The 21,729-nt window shown below is 39.9% G+C and overlaps 1 pseudogene; it reads right to left on the bottom strand.

The window, feature by feature from the left end:
- Window positions 1-20,083: 20,083 nt before the first annotated feature.
- Window positions 20,084-21,451, bottom strand: LOC130868361 (zinc finger and BTB domain-containing protein 44-like; annotated as a pseudogene).
- Between the last annotated feature and the right edge of the window lie 278 nt (window positions 21,452-21,729).

Genomic DNA, 21,729 nt, shown 5'->3' with positions numbered 1-21,729 from the left:
TCTTTACAGAACTTGAAAGGACAATACTCAGTTTTATATTGAGAAACAAAAAACTCAGGTTAGGTAAAACACTCCTGAACAATATTAAAATTTCTAGAGGGATTAACATCTCTGAAATCAAGCTCTACCACAAAGCTATAGTAATAAAAACCATAAAAAGAGAAACATTGATCAATAGGATCATAGTGAAGAACCAGACATAAATCCAAACAGATATGAACCTCTGATTTTTTTTTTTTTAAAAAAAGCCAGAAATGCACAATAGGAGAAAGAAAACATCTTCAGCAAATGGTGCTGGTGTAACTGAATGTTAGCATGTAGAAGAAAACAAATAGATTCATATTTATCACCCTGCACAAAATTCAAGTCCAAGTAGATCAAAGACCTCAACATAAATCCAGACATTGTGAACCTGATGGACAACAAAGTGGGGAATAACTTTGAATGCACTGGAACAGGAGACAAGTTCCTGAATAGGTTAGTCATTAAGATCAGCAATTACTAAATGGGACCTCAGAAACCTGAAAACTTTCTGGAAACCAAAGGACACAATCATTAGGAGGAAAATGGCAGCCTATCAAATGGAAAAATATTTTCACTAAGTCTACATCTAATGGATATAAAGAACTTAAGAAACTAGACATCAAACGAAACAATCCATTTAAAATGGGGTACACATCTAAACTGAGAATTCTCAATATGAGAATATCAAAGAGCTGAGAAACACTTAAGGAAATGTTCAAAATCCTTAGGCACTAGGGAAATGCAAAGCAAAAACTAGTTTGAGATTCCATCTTACATCTGTCAGAAAGCCTAATATCAATAACACAAGTGATAACTCATGCAGGGGAGGATGTGGAGCAAAGGAGTATTCCTTTATTGCAAGTAGGTGAGCAAATTTGTACAGCCACTATGGAAATCAACAAGTTGGTTCCTCAGAAAGATGGCAATCAATACCTCAATACCCAGCTATACATTATTACACATATAGCCAAATGATGATACATTCTATCACAAAAACACTTACTCAACTATGTTCATTGTACATTTGTTTATAACAGCAAGAGCCTGGAAACAACCTAGGTGTCCCTCAACCGAATAATGAAAAAAGAAAGTGTAGTACATTTACACAATGGAGTATTGCTCAGCTGTTAAAAATGGTTTCATGAAATTTGTTTTTCTTTTTAAATTTATTTATTTATTAAGATTTCTGCCTCCTCCCCACCACCACCTGCCATTTCCCTCCCCCTCCCCCAATCAAGTTCCCCTCCCTCGTCAGCCCGAAGAGCAATCAGGGTTCCCTGCCCTGTGGGAAGTCCAAGGACCACCCACCTACATCTCGGTCTAGTAAGGTGAGCATCCAAACTGCCTAGGCTCCCACAAAGCCAGTACTGCAGAAGGATCAAAATCCCATTGCCATTGTTCTTGATTTCTAAGTAGTCCTCATTGTCTGCTATGTTCAGCCAGTCCGGTTTTATCCCATGCTTTTTCAGACCCAGGCCAGCTGTCCTTGGTGAGTTCCCAATAGAACATCCCCATTGTCTCAGTGTGTGGGTGCATCCCTCGCGGTTCAGAGTTCTTTGCTCCTGCTGTCTCTCCTTCTGCTCCTCATTTGGACCTTGGAATTTCAGTCCGGTGCTCTAATGTGGGTCTCTGTCTCTGTCTCCTTTCATCGCCTGATGAAGGTTAATATTCAGCAGGATGCCTATATGTTTTTCTTTGGGTTCACCTTCTTATTTAGCTTCTCTAGGATCACGAATTATATGCTCAATGTCCTTTATTTATGGCTAGAAACCAAATATGAGTGAGTACATCCCATGTTCCTCTTTTTGGGTCTGGCTTACCTCACTCAGGATAGTGTTTTCTATTTCCATCCATTTGCATGCAAAATTCAAGAAGTCATTGTCTTTTACTGCTGAGTAGTACTCTAATATGTATATTCCATACTTGCTTCATCCATTCTTGCATTGAAGGGCACCTAGGTTGTTTCCAGGTTCTGGCTATTACAAACAATGCTGCTATGAACATAGTTGAGCATATACTTTTGTTGTATGACAAGGCATCTCTTGGGTATATTCCCAAGAGTGGTATTGCTGGGTCGAGAGGTAGGTTGAACCCGACTTTCCTGAGAAACCGCCACACTGCTTTCCAAAGTGGTTGCACAAGTTTGCATTCCCACCAGCAATGGATGAGTGTGCCCCTTTCTCCACAACCTCTACAGCAGAGGCTATCATTGGTGTTTTTGATTTTAGCCATTCTGACAGGTGTAAGATGGTATCTTAAAGTTGTCTTGATTTGCATTTCCCTGATCGCTAAGGAAGTTGAACATGACCTTAAGTGTCTTTTGGCCATTTGAACTTCTTCTGTTGAGAATTCTCTGTTTAGCTCAGTGCCCCATTTTATAATTGGGTTGATTAGCCTTTTATGGTCTAGTTTCTTGAGTTGCTTATATATTTTGCAGATGAGACCTTTGTCAGTTGTGGGGTTGGTGAAGATCTTCTCGAAGTCAGTGGGTTGCCTTTTTGTCTTAGTGAGAGTGTCCTTTGCTTTACAGAAGCTTCTCAGTCTAAGGAGGTTCCATTTATTCAATGATGCCCTTAATGTCTGTGCTGCTGGAGTTATATGTAGGAAGTGGTCTCCTGTGCCCATGTGTTGTAGAGTACTTCCTACTTTCTCTTCTATCAGGTTCAGTGTGTTCAGATTGATATTGAGGTCTTTGATCCATTTGGACTTGAGTTTTGTGCATGGTGATAGATATGGGTCTATTTTCATTCTTCTACAGATTGACATATAGTTTTGTCAGCACAATTTGTTGAAGATGCTGTCTTTTTTCCATTGTATACTTTTAGCTCCTTTATCGAAAATCTGGTGTTCATAGGTTTTTGGGTTAAAGTCCAGGTCTTCTATTCGATTCCATTGGTCGACTTCTCTGTTTTTATGCCAATACCAAGCTGTTTTCAATACTGTAGGTCTGTAATAGAGTTTGAAGTCAGGGATGGTAATGTCTCGAGATGATCCTTTATTGTATAAGATTGTTTTGGCTATCCTGGGTTTTTTGTTTTTCCATATAAAGTTGATTATTGTCTTCTCCAGATCTGTGAAGAATTTTGATGGGATTTTGATGGGGATTGCGTTGAATCTATAAATTGCCTTTGGTAGAATTGCCATTTTTACTATGTTGATCCTCCCAATCCAAAAGCAAGGGAGGTCCTTCCATTTTCTGGTGTCCTCTTCAATTTCTTTCTTCAAAGATTTAAAGTTCTTGTCAAATAGATCTTTTACTTCCTTGGTCAGAGTTACCCCAAGATATTTTATGTTATTTGTGGGTATTGTGAAAGGTGATGCTTCTCTGATTTCCCTCTCTGCTTCCTTATCCTTAGTGTATAGGAAGGCAACTGAGTTTTTGGAGTTGATCTTGGATCCTGCCACATTACTAAAGGTGTTTATCAGCTGTAGGAGTTCTTTGGTAGAATTTTTGGGGTCGCTTATGTATACTATCATATCATCTACAAATAACAAAAGCGTAACTTCTTACTTTCCAATACGAATCCCCTTGATCCCCTTATGTTGTCTTATTGCTATTGCTAGAACTTCAAGCACTATATTGAAGAGGTATGGAGAGAGTGCACATCCTTGTCGTGTTCCTGAATTTAGTGGGATGGCTTTGAGTTTTTTTCTGTTTAATTTAATGTTAGCTATCGGCTGGCTGTGAATAGCTTTTATTATATTTAGGTATGACCCTTGTATCCCTAATCTCTCCAAGACTTTTATCATAAAGGGATGTTGAATTTTGTCAAATGCTTTTCAGCATCTAATGAAACTATCATATGGATTTTTTTCTTTCAGTTTATTTATATGGTGGATTACATTGATAGATTTGTGTATGTTGAACGAGCCCTGCATCTCTGGAATGAAGCCTACTTGATCATAATGGATAATTTTTCTAATGTGTTCTAGGATTCGGTTTGCCAGTATTTTATTGAGGATTTTTGCGTCGATGTTCATGAGTGAGACAGACCTGTAATTCTCTTTCATGGTTGGGTCTTTGTGTGGTTTTGGTATCAGGGTAACTGTAGCTTCATAAAAGGAATTTGGCAGTAACTCTTCTGTTTCTATATTGTGAAATACATTAAGGAGTATAGGTATTAGCTCTTTTTGGAAGTTCTGGTAAAATTCTGCATTGAAGCCATCTGGTCCTGGGATTTTTTGGAAGGGAGATTTTTTAGAACAATTTCTAATTCTTCGTGACTCACAGGTCTATTTAGATTGTTCACCTGGTCTTGGTTTAGCTTTGGTATATGGTACTTATCTAAAAAAATGTCCATTTCTTTTGCATTTTCCAGTTTTGTGGCATACAGGCTTTTGTAGTAAGATCTAATGATTCTCTGAATTTCCTCTGTGTCTGTGGTTATGCCCCCCTTTTCATTTCTGATCTTATTTATTTGTGTGTTCTCTCTCTCTGTTGTTTAATTAGCTTGGATAGGAGTTTGTCGATCTTGTTGATTTTTTTCCAAGAACCAACTTTTTGTTTCATTGATTCTTTGGATTGTTTTCTGTGTTTCTATTTTGTTGATTTCAGCCCTTAGTTTGATTATTTCCAGTCTTCTACTCCTCCTGGGTGCGTCTGCTTCTTTTTTTTCTAGAGCTTTCAGGTGTGCTGTTAAGTCCCCAATGGATGCTTTTTCCATTTTCTTTAAGTGGGCACTGAGTGCCATGAACTTTCCTCTTAGCACTGCTTTCATCGTGTCCCATAGGTTTGAGTATGTTGTATCTTTATTTTCATTAAATTCAAGGAAGACTTTAATTTCTTTCTTAATTTTTTCATTGATCCAAGTGTGGTTCAGTAGTTGACTGTTCAGTTTCCATGAGTTTGTCGGCTTTCTGGGGGTAGCATTGTTGCTGCCTTCTAACTTTAATCCGTGGTGATCTGATAAGACACAGGTAGACACTGATTTTTTTTGTATCTGTGGAGGTTTCCTTTGTTTCCGAGTATGTGGTCAATTTTTGAGAAGGTTCCATGAGCTGCAGAGAAGAAGGTATATTCTTTCCTATTTGGGTGGAGTGTTCTATAGATGTCTGTTAAGTCCATTTGCTTCATTACCTCCAACAATTCTCTTAATTCTCTATTAGGTTTCTGATTGACCTGTCCATTGGTGAGAGAAGTGCGTTGAAGTCTCCTGCTACTAGTGTGTGTGGTTTGATGTCTGCCTTAAGTTCTAGTAATATTTCTTTTACATAAGTGGGTGCTTTTATATTACGGGCATAGATATTCAGGATTGAGACTTCATCCTGATGAATTGTTCCTGTTATGAGTATAAAGTATCCATCACAATCTCTTCTGATTGATTTTAATTTGAAGTCAGTTTTGTTAGAAATTAGTATGGCCACACCTGCTTCTTTTTAGGACCATTTGCTTGAAAATCCTTTTCCCAACCCTTTACTCTGAGTAGATGCCTGTTGAGATGTGTTTCTTGCAAACAGCAGAATGTTGGATCCTGTTTTTGTATCCAATCTCTTAGCCTGTGCCTTTTTATAGGTGAATTGAGACCATTAATATTAAGTGATATTAATGACCAGTGGTTGTTTACCCCGGTTATTCCTATTGTTTTTGGTAGTAGAGTTTGTATGTCTCCCTTCTTTGAGTCGTGCTGGTGAAGGGTCTCTAGATGCCTGAGTTATTGTAGGCAGTGTTGGCTATGTTGGATTTGTTGGGTTGTGATTTTCCTTCTATTACTTTCTGTAGGGCTGGACTGTGGCTACGAATTGTTTAAATTTTTTCATATCCTGGAATGTCTTGTTTTCTCTATTGATAGTGAATGATAGTTTGGCTGGGTATAGTAGTCTGGGCTTGTATCCATGGTCTCTTAGTTTCTGCAGTACCTCTATCCAGGACCTTCTGGTTTTCCATAGAGAAGTCAGGTGTAAGTCTGATTGATTTACCTTTATAAATTACTTGCCCTTTTTCCTTTGCACCTCTTAATATTCTTTCTTTAATCTGTATATTTTGGGTTTTGATTATTATATGGCGAGGTGTTTTTTTTTTTTTTTTTTTTTTTTTGATCCAGTCTGTTTGGTGTTCTGTATGCTTCTTGAATATTCAAAGGAATATCTTTCTTTATGTTGGGAAAGTTTTCTTCCATAATTTTGTTAAAAATATTTTCTGGGCTTTTGAGCTGTGACTCTTCTCCTTCTTCAATCCCTATTATTCTTAGGTTTGGTCTTTTTATTGAGTCTCATATTTCCTGAATGTTTTGTGATGAGAATTTTTTGGCTTTGCTGCTTTCTTTGATCAGTGCATTTATTTTCTCTATGGTGTCCTCAGAATCTGAGATTCTTTCTTCTATCTCTTGTATTCTATTGATTATGCTTGTTTCTGTAGTCTCTGCTCATTGACCTAGATTTTCCATATCCAGCTGGTCCTTAGTTTGTGTTTTCTTCCTTGCTTCCATTTCAGTTTTCAATTCCTGAACTGTTTCCATTACCTGTTTTATTGCTTTTTCTTGGTTTCCCAGGGTATGATTTACGTATTTATTCATTTCTTCAAACTTTTTGTTATACTTCTCATCCATTTCTATAAGGGTGTTTTTTACATGTTGTTTAAGGGACTCTATTGCTTTCATAAAGTCAATTTTTTCCACTTCTTCTGTGTTAGGGTGTTCATGTTTTTCTGTTGTAAGATCATTGGGTTCTGGTGTTTTCATGTTGTTTTTTAGATTGTTGGTGAATTCTTGCCTTGGTGCCTGCCCATCTCCTCTTATCGATGTTATCTATTGGGTCTTTTAAAACAGGATCAGGTTTCCCTGCTGGCCAGGGGCCCCACTTACAAGATGCCCTCATTCCTTTTCCTGGCTCCTGCTGCGGGCCGAGATCCCTCTCACCACTCAGACGGGTCTTCAGGAACAGAACCAGGTTCCCCGTTCGCCAGGGACCTCGCCAACAAAAGGTCTACCACTCTGCAGGCCAGCCACCAAAACAGAGAAACTCCCACTGCCCTCTGTCCCGAGCTCCCGACCCAGAGCCCAAACAGGCTAAACTGGGTGATCCTGTGGCCCCGCGGAAGGGAGGGAGAGTGAAGGAGTCCCCTGGGTGCAAGCTGGGATGGGCCAGGGAGAGAGAGGTTGCAGCAGAGGTGGAGCAGCCCCAGCAGAGGTTACAAGCCCTTGCAGACTATCCAGAGGGTCAAGGTGGTGAGCGAATGCCCCGGCTCCATTTCCTGTGTCCCACTGTGGGCCAAGAACACTCTCCCCACCCAGGAAGGTCTTCAGGGACAGGACCAGTCTCCCTGTTTACCAGAGGACCTCGCCAATAAGAGGCCTCCAACTCTGCAGCTTAGGCTCCAAGAAACCTACTTGATTTAATTGTAATGGGGTGATCTGCTCTCAGTGTGGGCTTCACTGTTTCATGCTTGGACTATCCCACATCCCCAGTCTCCGTGGCGTCTGTGCGCCGGTCTCTGCTGTGTCTGCCCGCTGGTCTCCGCCCGGCGCGTGCGTCTGCCCTCTGGTCTCTGGGTATCATGAAATTTGTAATCAAGTGGATGAACATAGAGAAAATTATCCTGAGTGAGGTAATCCAGACCTAAAAATACAAATAATGTCTATCTTTACTTATAAGTGACTATTAACATTAAATGAATGATAGCCAACCTACAATCCATACACACAGAGAGGTTAGGTAAAGAGGAGGTTTTTTTAAAAATGTCTTCCTGGAAAGGGGAAATGAATAGATACTGTCTATTGACTGGGGACATTTGGTATGGGAATAGAAGGGATCATGTGAGTGGGAAGGGATGTCCAGAAAGAGTATTGGGAGAGACATTGGAATAGGAGGACCTTTTGGAGCTCTTGTGGAAACCTAGTGAAGTGGAAACTCCTTGGAATCTACAAGGTTGATGTATTGAGGACTCCCAGTAATGGAGGATATGGAGCCTGAACAGTTCATCTTCTATAACCAGGCAAGGCTTCCAGAAGTGAACCTGCAACACCAACCCAGGCACAAAAATTTTGACCTACGCTCTGTCCTCCCTGCAAGATGTGGCGAAATGGTGCCACAGATCCTGTGGGATTCCCAATTTATGGACTACTCTTATTTGAGACCCACTCTATGACATTAAGCCCATGGCTGATATTGCCTGGATGGCCACTAATCAGAGGGTGGAGAGTCCAGGGACCTAAGGTAGAAACAAACATGACTGGTAAAGTAAACAAGAGTCAATGAAATGATTCCTTATGATGTGCTGCTATACTTGTAGATAGATGCCTAGTCCAGATGTGATCTGACAGACGCTGCCTCTCACAACCCATGGGAACAGAGGTAGAGACACATAGTCAAACATTAGACAGAGAGAAAACCCAGGTTGGAGGTATGCATTGGGTCCTTCTACTTGGAGCTTGGAGAACACTGTGGAAGAGAGGGAGGAAGAATTGTGGGATCCAGAGGGTTTGAGCACATGGAATAAATTAAGCAGGATTCATGGGGCCTCACAGAGATTAAAACTGTAATAATGGACTCTGCATGGTCTATGCTAAATCCTCTGCCTATATGTTATAGTTGTTGGCTTGGAGGGGTTTTTTTTTTTTTGGTGGGAGGACATCCTGACAGTGAAAGTTGGGGCATATCTGACTGTTTTGCCTGCTCTTGGAACCCTTTTCCTCCTATTGGATTGGCTTGTCCCAACTTTATGAGAAGGTTTGTGCCTGGTCTTATTGTATTATATTGTACTGTGTTCAGTTTATGTCCCTGAGAGGCCAGCTCTTTTCTAGAGACAGTAGTGGGTAGGAAGTGGGGAGTGGGAAAGAATTGGATCTGGGGGAGGGGCGACTATGAGGTTAGAAAGAAGGAGCAGCTGTAGTAGGGATGAATTGTATGAAAGAAGAAAAAATATTATAAAATTTGTTAAGTCATTTTATTGTATGCTTGGAAATAAGTCACAATTATAAATATGAAAATTTTTATTTGAAATGAATACTGTTTTAGCTTTTTATTAAAGGAAAATATAGATGTTATCTAATCCATAAAATTAAACATTTTTAAGTAAATTATAAAACAACTTAGCAAAAATAATTATATTAGTAACAGATTATAATTGTATGGGATTATTTTAGGTAGAAACATAGAATATAAGTTCATATACATACTTTATAATATTAATTGTTAATATTAGTAAAATTTTGTTGCTGAAAACTGCATTCAGTACTCTATAATTAGCCCTTACTTTGGGCCAAACACTTAAATAATCATTTCACATAAAATCTATCTTGTTGTTATATCGATTGTATTAGGTAAGTTCTACTAAATATTGTACAATATAAATGAAGGAAGTAAAAATCTAAGTACTGAAATAGTCTATAGGGATTAATTCTAGAACATATATGTCAGAATAATTATCAATATACAGGCAACTTAAAGAAAAGTTTATAAACTTTGGGTTAGTCAAACCTTTTTAATCAGACAGAACCAAATATGACAGTCTACAAATTTAAACTTCTGTAACATATAAAAAGAAAAAAAGCTGCTCTCTGTTCCTATCCCACCCAGCTTGCATCTAGAACCCTTTTTCCTTCTGCCCCCTTCCTTCTTTGGGCACATAACACCACCTAGCTCAGCCTGTCTGGGCGCTGGGGGCGAATCCTCAGGGCAAACAGGCAGGCAGGAGTTCCTTTGTTTCACTGGCCTGTCTGGGCGCTGAGGGCGAATCCTCAGGGCAAACAGGCGGGCGGGAGTTCCTTTGTTTCACTGGCCTACCTGCACCAAGCAAGGTAGGCACTTTGTTTACGAACTACCCAACCAGCACGGAGATCTGAGCTCGGTACCAGGAGAGCCATCATTGGGGTGAGTTTGTGACGCAGCAGCAGCCCCGGACAGGGAACTCAGAAGTTCCTCACACACACCCCCATCCTTCCCGGGCTCCCTGCAGAGAATCTACTCCCTGCAGACTGCCTCTCTGTTCCTATCCAACCCAGCTAGCATCCAGAACCCTTCTTCCTTCTGCCCCCTTCCTTCTTTGGGCACATAACACCACCTAGCTCAGCCTGTCTGGGCGCTGGGGGCTAATCCTCAGGGCAAACAGGCCGGCAGGAGTTCCTTTGTTTCACTGGCCTGCCTACACCAAGCAAGGTAGGGGCTTTGTTTACAAACTACCCAACCAGCACGGAGAGCTGATCTTGGCACCAGGAGAGCCATCATTGGGCATGGAGATCTGATATTGTCACCAGGAGAGACATCACTGGAGCACCAGGAGAACCATCACTGGGGAGTACCATCACTGGGAAGGTACAACAGTAGGCAAGGAGACCTGATCCTGTAAAAGAAGATCCATAGGAGAGCATTCAGAGGAAGAGATGGGCAGGCGCCAAGGCAAGAATTCACCCAACAATCTGAAAAATAATATGAAACCACCAGAACCCAGCGACCTCACAACAGGAGGACATGAACACCTTAATCATGAAGAAGTAGAAAAAATTGACTTTATGAAAGTGATTGACGCCCTTAAACAGCATGTAAAAAATGCCCTTAATAGAAATGGATGAGAAGTATAACAGAAAGTTTGAAGAATTGAGTAAATCAGTGAATGATACCCTAGGAAACCAAGGAAAAACAATCAAACAGATAATGGAAATAGTTCAAGACGTGAAAACTGAATTGGAGGCAAAGAAGAAAACACAAACAGAAGGCTGGCTGGACATGGAAAATCTAGGTAAATGAATAGAGTCTACAGAAACAAGCATAACCAACAGAATACAAGAGATAGAAGAAAGAATCTCAGATTCTGAAGATACCATAGAGAAAATAAACACGCTGATCAAAGAAAACAGCAAAGCCAACAAACTCTCATCACAAAACATTCAGAAATATGGGACACAATAAAAAGACCAAACCTAAGAATAATAGGAGTAGAAGAAGGGGAAGAAGCGCAGTTCAATGGTCCAGAAAATATATTTAATAAAATTATAGAAGAAAACTTTCCCAACCTAAAGAAAGATATACCTACGAAGGTTCAAGAAGCATAAAGAACACCGAATAGGCTGGATCAAAAAAAAAAAAAAAATCCCCTCGCCATATAATAATCAAAACACAAAGCATACAGAACAAAGAAAGAATATTAAGAGCTGCAAAGGAAAAAGGCCAAGTTACTTATAAAGGTAAACCTATCAGACTTACACCTGACTTCTCTATGGAAACCATGAAAGCCAGAAGGTCCTGGATAGATGTACTGCAGAAACTAAGAGACTGTGGATGCAAGTCTCTATACCCAGCCAAACTTTCGCTTACTTACACCTGACTTCTCTATGGAAACCATGAAAGCCAGAAGGTCCTGGATAGATGTACTGCAGAAACTAAGAGACTGTGGATGCAAGTCTACTATACCCAGCCAAACTTTCGCTCACTATAAATGGAGAAAACAAAATTTTCCAGGATAAAAACAAATTTAAACAATACGTAGCCACAAATCCAGCCTTACAGAAAGTAATAGAAGGAAAATCACTAATCGAGGAGTCCAACAATGACCACAATATCCCAGACAACTAGAGACCCTTCAACAGCGCAACACAAAGAAGGGAAACACACAAAATTTACTACTAAAAAAATGACCGGAGTTAACAACCACTGGTCATTAATATCACTTAATGTCAATGGACTCAACTCACCTATAAAAAGGCACAGACTAAGAGATTGGATACGAAAACAGGATCCAACATTCTGCTGTTTACAAGAAACACACCAAAACTACAAACACAGGCACCTACTCAGAGTAAAGGGATGGGATAAGGCTTATCAAGTTAATGGACCTAAGAAACAAGCAGGTGTGGCCATACTAATTTCTAACAAAGTTGACTTCAAACTTAAATCAATCAGAAGAGATGGAGAGGGACATTTTCTACTCATAACAGGAACAATTCATCAGGATGAAGTCTCAATCCTGAATATCTATGCCCCTAATATAAAAGCACCCACGTATGTAAAACAAACATTGCTAAAACTCGAGGCAGCAATCAAACCGCACACATTAATAGTAGGAGACTTTAACACTCCTCTCTCACCAATGGACAGGTCAATTAGACAGAAACCTAACAGACAAATGAGAGAATTATCGGAGGTAATGAATCAAATGGACTTAACAGACATCTATAGAATATTCCACCCAAATAGGAAAGAATATACCTTCTTCTCTGCAGCTCATGGAACCTTCTCAAAAATTGACCACATACTCGGTAACAAAGCAAACATCCACAGTTACAAAAAAATATCTGTAACCACCTGTATCGTATCAGATCACAATGGATTAAAGCTAGAATTCAATAACAATGCTACCCCCAGAAAGCCTACAAACTCATGGAAACTGAACAGTCAACTACTGAACCATACCTGGATTAAGGAAGAAATAAAGAAAGAAATTAAAGTCTTCCTTGAATTCAATGAAAATAAAGAAACAACATACTCAAACCTATGGGACACTATGAAAGCAGTCCTGAGAGGAAAGTTCATAGCACTAAGTGCCCACTTAAAGAAAACAGAGAAAGCACACATTGGAGACTTAACAGCCCACCTGAAAGCTCTAGAAAAAAAAGAAGCAGACTCACCTAGAAGGGGTAGAAGACTGGAAATAATCAAACTAAGGGCTGAAATCAACAAAATAGAAACACAGAAAACAATTGAAAGAATCAATGAAACAAAAAGCTGGTTCTGGAGAAAATCAACAAGATTGATAAACCCCTATCCAAACTAATCAAACGGCAGAGAGAGAATTTGCAAATTAATATAATCAGAAATGAAAAGGGGGACATAACCACAGACACAGAGGAAATTCAGAGAATCATTAGATCTTGTTACAAAAGCCTGTATGCCACAAAACTGGAAAATGTTAAAGAAATGGACACTCTTTTAGATGAATACCATATACCAAAGTTAAACCAGGACCAGGTAAACAAGCTAAATAGACCTGTGTGTCATGAAGAATTAGAAGCTGTTATCAAAAACCTCCCTTCCAAAAAAAGTCCAGGACCAGATGGTTTCAATGCGGAATTCTACCAGAACTTCCAAGAAGACCTAATACCTATACTCCTAAATGTATTTCACAATATAGAAACAGAAGAGTCATTGCCAAATTCCTTCTATGAAGCTACAGTAACTCTGATACCAAAACCACACAAAGACTCAACCAAGAAAGAGAATTACAGGCCAATCTCACTCATGAACATCGACGCAAAAATCCTCAACAAAATACTGGCAAACCGAATCCAAGAACACATTAGAAAAATTATCCATTATGATCAAGTAGGCTTCATCCCAGAGATGTAGGACTGGATTAACATATGCAAATCTATCAATGTAATCCATCATATAAATAAACTGAAAGAAAAAATCCATATGATCGTTTCATTAGATGCTGAAAAAGCATTTGACAAAATTCAACATTCCTTTATGATAAAAGTCTTGGAGAGATTAGGGATACAAGGGTCATACCTAAATATAATTAAAGCTATATACAGCAAGCCGACAGCTAACATCAAATTAAATGGAGAGAAAATTAAAGCCATCCCACTAAAATCAGGAACACGCCAAGGCTGTCCACTCTCTCCATACCTCTTCAATATAATTCTCGAAGTTTTAGCAATAGCAATAAGACAACATAAGGGGATAAAAGTGATTCAAATTGGAAAGGAAGAAGTTAAACTTGCATTATTCGCAGATGATATGATAGTGTACATGAGCGACCCCAAAAACTCCTCCAAAGAATTCCTACAGCTGATAAACGCCTTTAGTAATGTGGCAGGATACAAGATCAACTCCAAAAAATCAGTCGCCCTCTTATACACAAAGGATATGGAAGCAGAGAGAGAAATAAGAGAATCATCACCTTTCACGATAGCCACAAAAAGCATAAAATATCTTGGGGTAACTCTAACCAAGGGAGTAAAAGATCTATTTGACAAGAACTTTAAGTCTTTGAAGAAAGAAATTGAAGAGGATACCAGAAAATGGAAGGATCTCCCTTGCTCCTGGATTGGGAGGATCAACATAGTAAAAATGGCAATTCTACCAAACGCAATCTATAGAAAATAGAGCCATATCTATCACCATGCACAAAACTCAAGTCCAAATGGATCAAAGACCTCAATATCAATCTGAACACACTGAACCTGATAGAAGAGGAAATGGGAAGTACCCTACAACATATGGGCACAGGAGATCGCTTCCTATGTATAACCCCAGCAGCACAGACATTAAGGGCAACATTGAATAAATGGGACCTCCTGAAACTGAGAAGCTTCTGTAAAGCAAAGGACACTGTCATTAAGACAAAAAGGCAGCCTACTGACTGGGAGAAGATCTTCACCAACCCCGCTACAGACAAAGGTCTGATCTCCAAAATATATAAAGAACTCAAGAAACTAGACTTTAAAAGGTTAATTAACCCAATTAAAAAATGGGGCACTGAACTGAAGAGAGAATTCTCATCAGAAGAAGTTAAAATGGCCAAAAGATACTTAAGGTCATGCTCAACCTCCTTAGCGATCAGAGAAATGCAAATCAAAACAACTTTGAGATATCATCTTACACCTGTCAGAATGGCTAAAATCAAAACCACCAAGGATAGCCTTTGCTGGAGAGGTTGTGGAGAAAGGGGTACCCTCATCCATTGCTGGTGGGACTGCAAACTTGTGCAACCACTTTGGAAATCAGTGTGGCGGTTTCTCAGAAAAATTGGGATCAACCTACTCCTGGACCCAGCAATACCACTCCTGGGAATATACCCAAGAGATTCCTTATCATATTACAAAAGCATTTGTTCAACTATGTTCATAGCAGCATTATTTGTAATAGCCAGAACCTGGAAGCATCCTAGGTGTCCTTCAATGGAAGAATGGATGAAGAAAGTGTGGAACATATACACATTAGAGTACTACTCTGCAGTAAAAAACAATGACTTCTCGAATTTTGCATGCAAATGGATGGAAATAGATAATACGATCCTGAGTGAGGTAACCCAGACCCAAAAAGAAGATCATGGGATGTACTCACTCATAATTGGTTTCTAGCTATGGATAGGGGGCCTCTGAGTCTATAATATGTGGTCCTAAAGAAACTAAACAAGAGGGCAAACCCAAAGAAAAACATATAGTTATCGTCCTGGCTATGGGAAGTAGACAAGAGTGCCGGGCAAAAAATTGGAATCTTGGGGGTAGGGTGGGATGGAGGTAAGGGGAGATGGAGAAAGAAAAGTGTGAAGGAGAGGATGAGGGGAACTTGGGGAAACGGGATGATTTGGGATATAGGAAGGTTGGATAGGGGAGCATGGAAACTCATATCTTAGTTAAGGGAACCACCTGAGGGTTGGCAAGAGACTTGAACTTGGGGTGGCTACCAGATGCCCAGGGCAATGTCCCCAGTTAGTTCCTTGGGCACCTGAGGATAGGGAACCTGAAATGAACCTATCCTATAGCCATACTGATGAATATCTTGCATATCACCATAGAACCTTCATCTAGCGATGGATGGAGATAGAGCCAGAGACCCACACTGGAGCACCGGACTGAGCTCCCAAGGTCCTAATGAGGAGCAGAAGGAGGGAGAACATGTACAACGAAGTCAGGACCACGAGGGGTGCACCCACCCACTTAGACAGTCAGACCGATCTATTGGGAGCTCATCAAGGCCAGCTGGACTGTGACGGAAAAAGCATGGGATAAAACTGGACTCTCTGAACATGGCAGACAATGAGAGATGACAAGAGGCCAAGGACAATGGCTCGGGGTGTTGATCCTACTTCAGGTTCTGGCTTTGTGGGAGCCTAGACAGTTTGGATGTTCAACTTCCTAGATCTGGATGGAGGGGGGAGGACCTTGGACTTTCCACAGGGCAGGGAACCCTGACTGCTCCTGGGACTGGAGAGGGAGGAGAAGAGGAGTGGGGGAGGTGGAGAAGGGAGGGAGGAGGGGGAGGGAAATGGGAGGCAGGGAGGAGGCGGAAATTTTTTTTTTTCAAAAAAAAAAAAAAGAAAAGAAAAAAAGCAATGATTGGATGCAAGCCCTAAAAGAAGAAAATATTTTTTTTGGTAATTGTTATACTACATACCCATGTCATAGTTATTAGCTTATGAGCACTAATTTTTGACTGTCATTTTGGAAATAGTTTGGGTGTTTTAACTTCTTTTTCTTTGCCAGAAGTATTTCTCAGTAGAGGATACTGGAGGTACTCTATAAGGAGAAGGACATTTTGATTTGGAGTTCCAATGTATTGCTGACTACGCAGTTATAGCAGCATTGTGAGTTTTCTCTGACCTTAGGCTTTTGTTGTATAGTTCATCTCACCAGTGCCTGCTTCTTGCAGTCTGCAGTGGTCATGAACATGCCATATTAAATATCTGATACTTTTTTCGCGGAGTTTGCAACCAATGTATCTGATGAGACACTTCTCCATAATCAATCTTTGCCTTATACTACAGGGATACTTTCCAGAAAGTTCTACCATCACTTTACCAGAACCACATCTATATCATTTAGTTGAAATGCATGAGTACTCTATATATCAGTGCTGGGTGTTGGGGCTAAGGAAAGAGATCTACAGTGCTTTATGTCAGAGGTAGAATGAATACTCTTTACATTTGCTATTTCTACATTATTTAGAATCAGCTTTACTAGCCAATATCTCATAATGCTTATAGTCTATATTATAGTTAATAATTGTTTTTTTGAAATTTTACAATTCTAAGTACAGTGGAATTATAAATAATTGGTAGGAAATTACAAAAGCAAATATGCTATACCAACTACAGTGCCTTGTTTTAAAACATTTTATAGATTATTTTGTATCTTGAATGCAACATCTATAGAATGTCAAAGTCACTCTTTTTTGTTTTCTTCCAGTTCAGTATAGACTGCTGCATGATGAGTAAGACTTGTGATCCCAGGAGATAAACTACCTATCATAGGCTATTAGTTTGGTCGTGCTTTTGGGCCTGAGCACAGAGCTGAGTCCTTTCCAAAGGGGAAAAAAAAATCAATGCTGGTAAAAACAAATTACACGATTGCCTCAAAATTAAAGAAGCTATCATTGTGCTTGAGTGTGATGAAATGTCAACTGAAATGTGAGCCTGATTGTTTGCTTCACTTGATTACTATGACAGTAATGATGAGTAAAAGACTGACCTGTGGAATAGGTTCTACTGAATTCAGTTGTGTATTCACAAAAAGAAAAAGACAAGTTCAAAGATTATTAAATCCTGGCTCAAGTGATAGTCAATAAATCAAGGCGCTTCCATGCCAGTCCTAAAAGAAGCTCTTATATCTTGTAATCACAGAACTCATGTTGCTAAAAATCAAGCATAGCATTTAAGTATGGGAGTTGTTGAATTAAAATGAAATTTTTTGCTCACAGGCTAGATTAGTTTCTTAATTTAAGACAGCAAAAGTAAAAAAAAAAAAAACAATGGGATCCTGAAATATTGAATGGATAAAAGAAATGAAACTGATAATCTTGAGGCCTAGTCTGGAAATTCCAAAGATTTTTACCCCCACAAAAGCAGCATGCTGCAGCTAGCAAAACAGGCTTACAAGCATATATGTTATGAAAGCATGACAGATAAACTTGATTTTCAACTTGATGAGATCTACCATTACCATGTAAACAAATCTCTGGACCTTTCTGTGAGAAATTATCTAGATTAGGTTTGCTGAAGTGGAAAATCGACCCTAAATGTGGGCAGTACCATTCCATCCTTTAACAGGCTGATTCCTGGGCTGAATGGGACGGAGAAATGGAGCTGAGCACAAAATTTCAAGACCCTCTGATTCCTAACTGTAAACACAATGTGACAAACTACTTTTTTTTTTTCAGACCAAAGAGGCTTTAATGGCACCAGATTAAAAAAAAAAGTATATCCCAATCTAGGGTATCATATGATTGTCATCATCTTGATAGCAAAGTATTTAGATTTTAGTCTTAACAACTCCCAATTTCTGAGTCACAGATGATCATTTTAAAACCTCTTTTTATCTCTCAAATTATTGCTTACATCCCGAGAAAAGCAAAACTACTTTTAACAAACTTGGCAATACCTCAAACCATTTTAGAATAAGGACAATGTATTCTTGCCGTATGTGATCTTATAAACAATCTTAATTGGATTAAGAATGTAGTCTCAATTCTTTTGTTTTGTCCAAATCAACATAGCAAAAACATCCCCAACAAGACATTAACCTATATATAAAATATGAAATGTCTTCAATATTTTTCTTTTATGTGGCAACACAATAGTATATGCAAGTGAAAGTACTATTGATGGAACAATAGGACACTTATCTGGGCAATGTTCTAGTTAGCCAGGTTTCAGCATTCAAAGGCCAGGTAAACATTCATTCTAGTAAGAAAAACAGTATTAAAACAATTTCTATACAAATGGGGTATACACACCTCATCCTGTACCCTAGTCATTCCATACAGAGCCTGACTTCTCTCAATCACACCTCTTAGCTTTTGGAGTGCTACTATAAAGATACATAAATTGCCTGCCCGATACCAATTTTTCAAGGTGATATGTCATGATGGCTTAAAAATAATATGCTGGATATTCATCAGTATGGCTATAGGATAGGGCCATTTCAGGCTCTCTCTCTTCAGCTGCCCAAGGAACTACCTGGGGACATCTCCCTGGACCCCCTCTAGAGTCAAGTCTCTTGCCAGCCCTAAAATGGCTCCCTTAATTAAGATATATATATTTCTCTGCTCCAATATCCACCCTTCCTCCATCCCAACTCTCCCATTTCCCCAAGCTCTCTCCACCCTCCCCTTTTTGCTTTTCTCTCCCTATCTCCTACTGATAAATATCTTGCATATCACCATAGAACCTTCATCTGGCGATGGATGGAGATAGAGACAGAGATCCACATTGGAGCACAGGACTGAGCTCCCAAGGTTCAAATGAGGAGCAGAAGGAGGGAGAATATGAACAAGGAAGTCAGGTCCGTGAGGGGTGCACCCACCCACTGAGACCGTGGGGCTGATCTAATGGGAGCTCACCAAGGCCAGCTGAACTGGGACTGATGGAGCATGTCATCAAACCTGACTCTCTGAACCTGATGGACAATGAGGGCTGACTGAGAAGCCAAGGACAATGGCACTGGGTTTTGATCCTACTGCATGCACTGGCTTTGAGGGAGCCTAGTCTGTTTGGATGCTCACCTTCCTAGATCTGGATGGAGGGGGGAGGACCTTGGACTTCCCACAGGGCAGGGAACCCTGACTGCTCCTTAATCTGGAAAGGGAGGAGGAGGGGGAGGTGGGGGAGGGGCAAGGAAATGGGAGGAGGAGAGGAGGTGGAAATTTTTAATAATAATAATAAATAAAAAAATGTTTTTAAGAACACTAAAAAATTAAAAAATAAACAATATGCTGGATTTCAAAAGTTATGTACTTTCATTTGAAAAAATTACCATAAATACTTCAAGAACTACAGGGTTTACAACACCCTGCATCTATGAGTAAACATTTACTTAGGCATTGTCAAATTCTGTTTAGTAACTTCCCATGAGCCCTCTCATCTCAGGAAGTCAACAATAACCTGGTTTCTTCTGTATAATGGGAAGAATGCCATGTTTCAAATCAGGTGCTTCTCCTTAAGTCTCAGAGTTCATGTTCTGTTTCAATGCTACCTTATTGTATAAATACAGAAGGGATTGCACAGCTATGTAAAAAAAAGCAAAAAAACCCTCCAATTTCAGAGCTTACAAATGGTACCCTTCTTTGTTTAAAAAGTTAACTTTAAACGTTAAAGATCAAGCACAGGCACTTTCTAAAAACCTAAACTGATGCCAAATCACAAAATTACTCGATAGTTATTGAAGACAGCTCTGACTTTGGGGGGGGGTATCTTGGGTGGCCTCGGCATGAGTACTGGTCTTTGGATGCTCATGCACATCCTCCTTCTTCTCTGCAAGCCCACCAGGAGACCGCAAAGGGAAAGAACTTTCATAATTCTGGATTGAGGAGTCCTGTGAAATCACAGGCATTTGAACAGAAGAGTTGCTTTCAAAAGTGTTTTCTCCAAGAGTATACTGAACAAGAGTCTCTTCTTGCTTCTGGTTTAAGTAGTCTGGCACGAAGAAATCACTTCATGTTTTGGCAATGGATGCATCTTTAGCGAGTAAGCCCTGGTGAACATTTTTACAGCGGTCACACTGAAATGGTTTAATTCCCGAGTATGGATAAGCATGAGCTGTTTTAGGTTCCGAATACGAGTGAATCAAACCCCACAGGTTGGACATTGGAAAGGTCTGTCTGGACCATTTGGACTTGGTCGCTCTGTACTGCTGGTAGAAGGAGCAACGTAGAGTTGGAAGGGATACTGAACATTTTCTGTCGTCATCGTCTGTATGAGCACTGGTGCTAGAAGTGATTTGAAGTGTAGGCAACCTCTCTGTAACTCCTTCATCTACTGAGCCTGTAAGGGAAGACTGTGGACTAATCAGAAGATCCTCTTGAACTGGTTTACTTCCCAGCACTGTCTGCTGACCACTCAGTGAGCTCTGAGATGCACTGACAGGCCGAGACACTTCCTCATGGACTTCCTCAACACAATCTTTCTACTTTGACCTGCACATCTTCTTCTGTCCCTAGAGGCAAGGTAGTTTTTGTACTCTCACAAGTCACATAGTCATTCTTCTACAGCCTCAGACAGGGGAGGCAACTCTAAAATCTCGGTATTTTCTGTCTGCTTTGCTTTCTCAGGCTGAATCCTTCAATCAATTCCAAAAGGGAAAATCCATGGAAAAGCTAAAGAAAAGTCAACTGGCTGATTTCTATTTTCTGCATAGGAAGTTGAGAAATTCAATACTTGGGTTGAACTTGTCTATGTGCTACATTTTATAGGACTCTCAAGAGACATCACAATGTAGCTTTTGCGTTTTCTTTGGGATTCTCAGCAGACAGGAATGGTCCTTTCCACAACACTGCAATCTGAAGACACTGGAGAAATATTTCCATCTCAAGAAGTAAAATTGCAGTTAGAACTATTTTCTTGCCCAGCATCTAGATCCTTTTCTGGTTGGCTATATGGTGTATTCCACAAAATACTTGATTTCATGAACTCTGATCAGGTAGTAGCAACACTGAACATTTGCATATAGCTGACTACAGCTAGAACATCAATAATATTTTCTGTATTAATTGGTAGACTGGCTGTGCAAGCGTATTCTAAAAGAGGTATTATAGTCACTGAGACATGATGCAGATCCAACACATTTTTGTTCTCATTCCCTGATTGGCCCACAAGTTTTCTGTGAAAGAAATCACTGCAAGCTGATAGTACCACCTTTTGAGTTCAGAAGATTTTATTTTGGACACAAATAGTGATATCACAAAAAAATGTCCATCATTTCGTAACATATTTAGTATTTTTCTGCATTTCCTGGCTGTGGGAAGAGGAGCTGTGAGTAAATGCTTTAACACCCATCTCGTTTTTTTTCCCCTCTTCTATTGATGCTCTTCAAAGATGCAATAAATCATAAATGTCCTGCTGGCAGCAGTGAGGGGGCAGTGGGAGGGGGCAGACAGAGTGTGAAGCCGGGTCCTTTCCTTCCCTGTGAGGCTCAGGGGATACTATCTCAGCAGCCTTCCTAGGCCAGTGTCCAGCCTGGAACTAGGTACTCACGGAGGTGCCTCTTGCCAGTGTGCCTGCTAGGTGTGAGAGGATGAGGCACAGGGAGGAGAGCGCCTGGTGCCCCTACTTCT

The sequence above is a fragment of the Chionomys nivalis genome, chromosome X (genome assembly GCF_950005125.1).
Source record: "Chionomys nivalis chromosome X, mChiNiv1.1, whole genome shotgun sequence".
Lineage (NCBI taxonomy): Eukaryota > Metazoa > Chordata > Mammalia > Rodentia > Cricetidae > Chionomys > Chionomys nivalis.
This window is presented reverse-complemented; position numbering and strand designations above follow the sequence as displayed.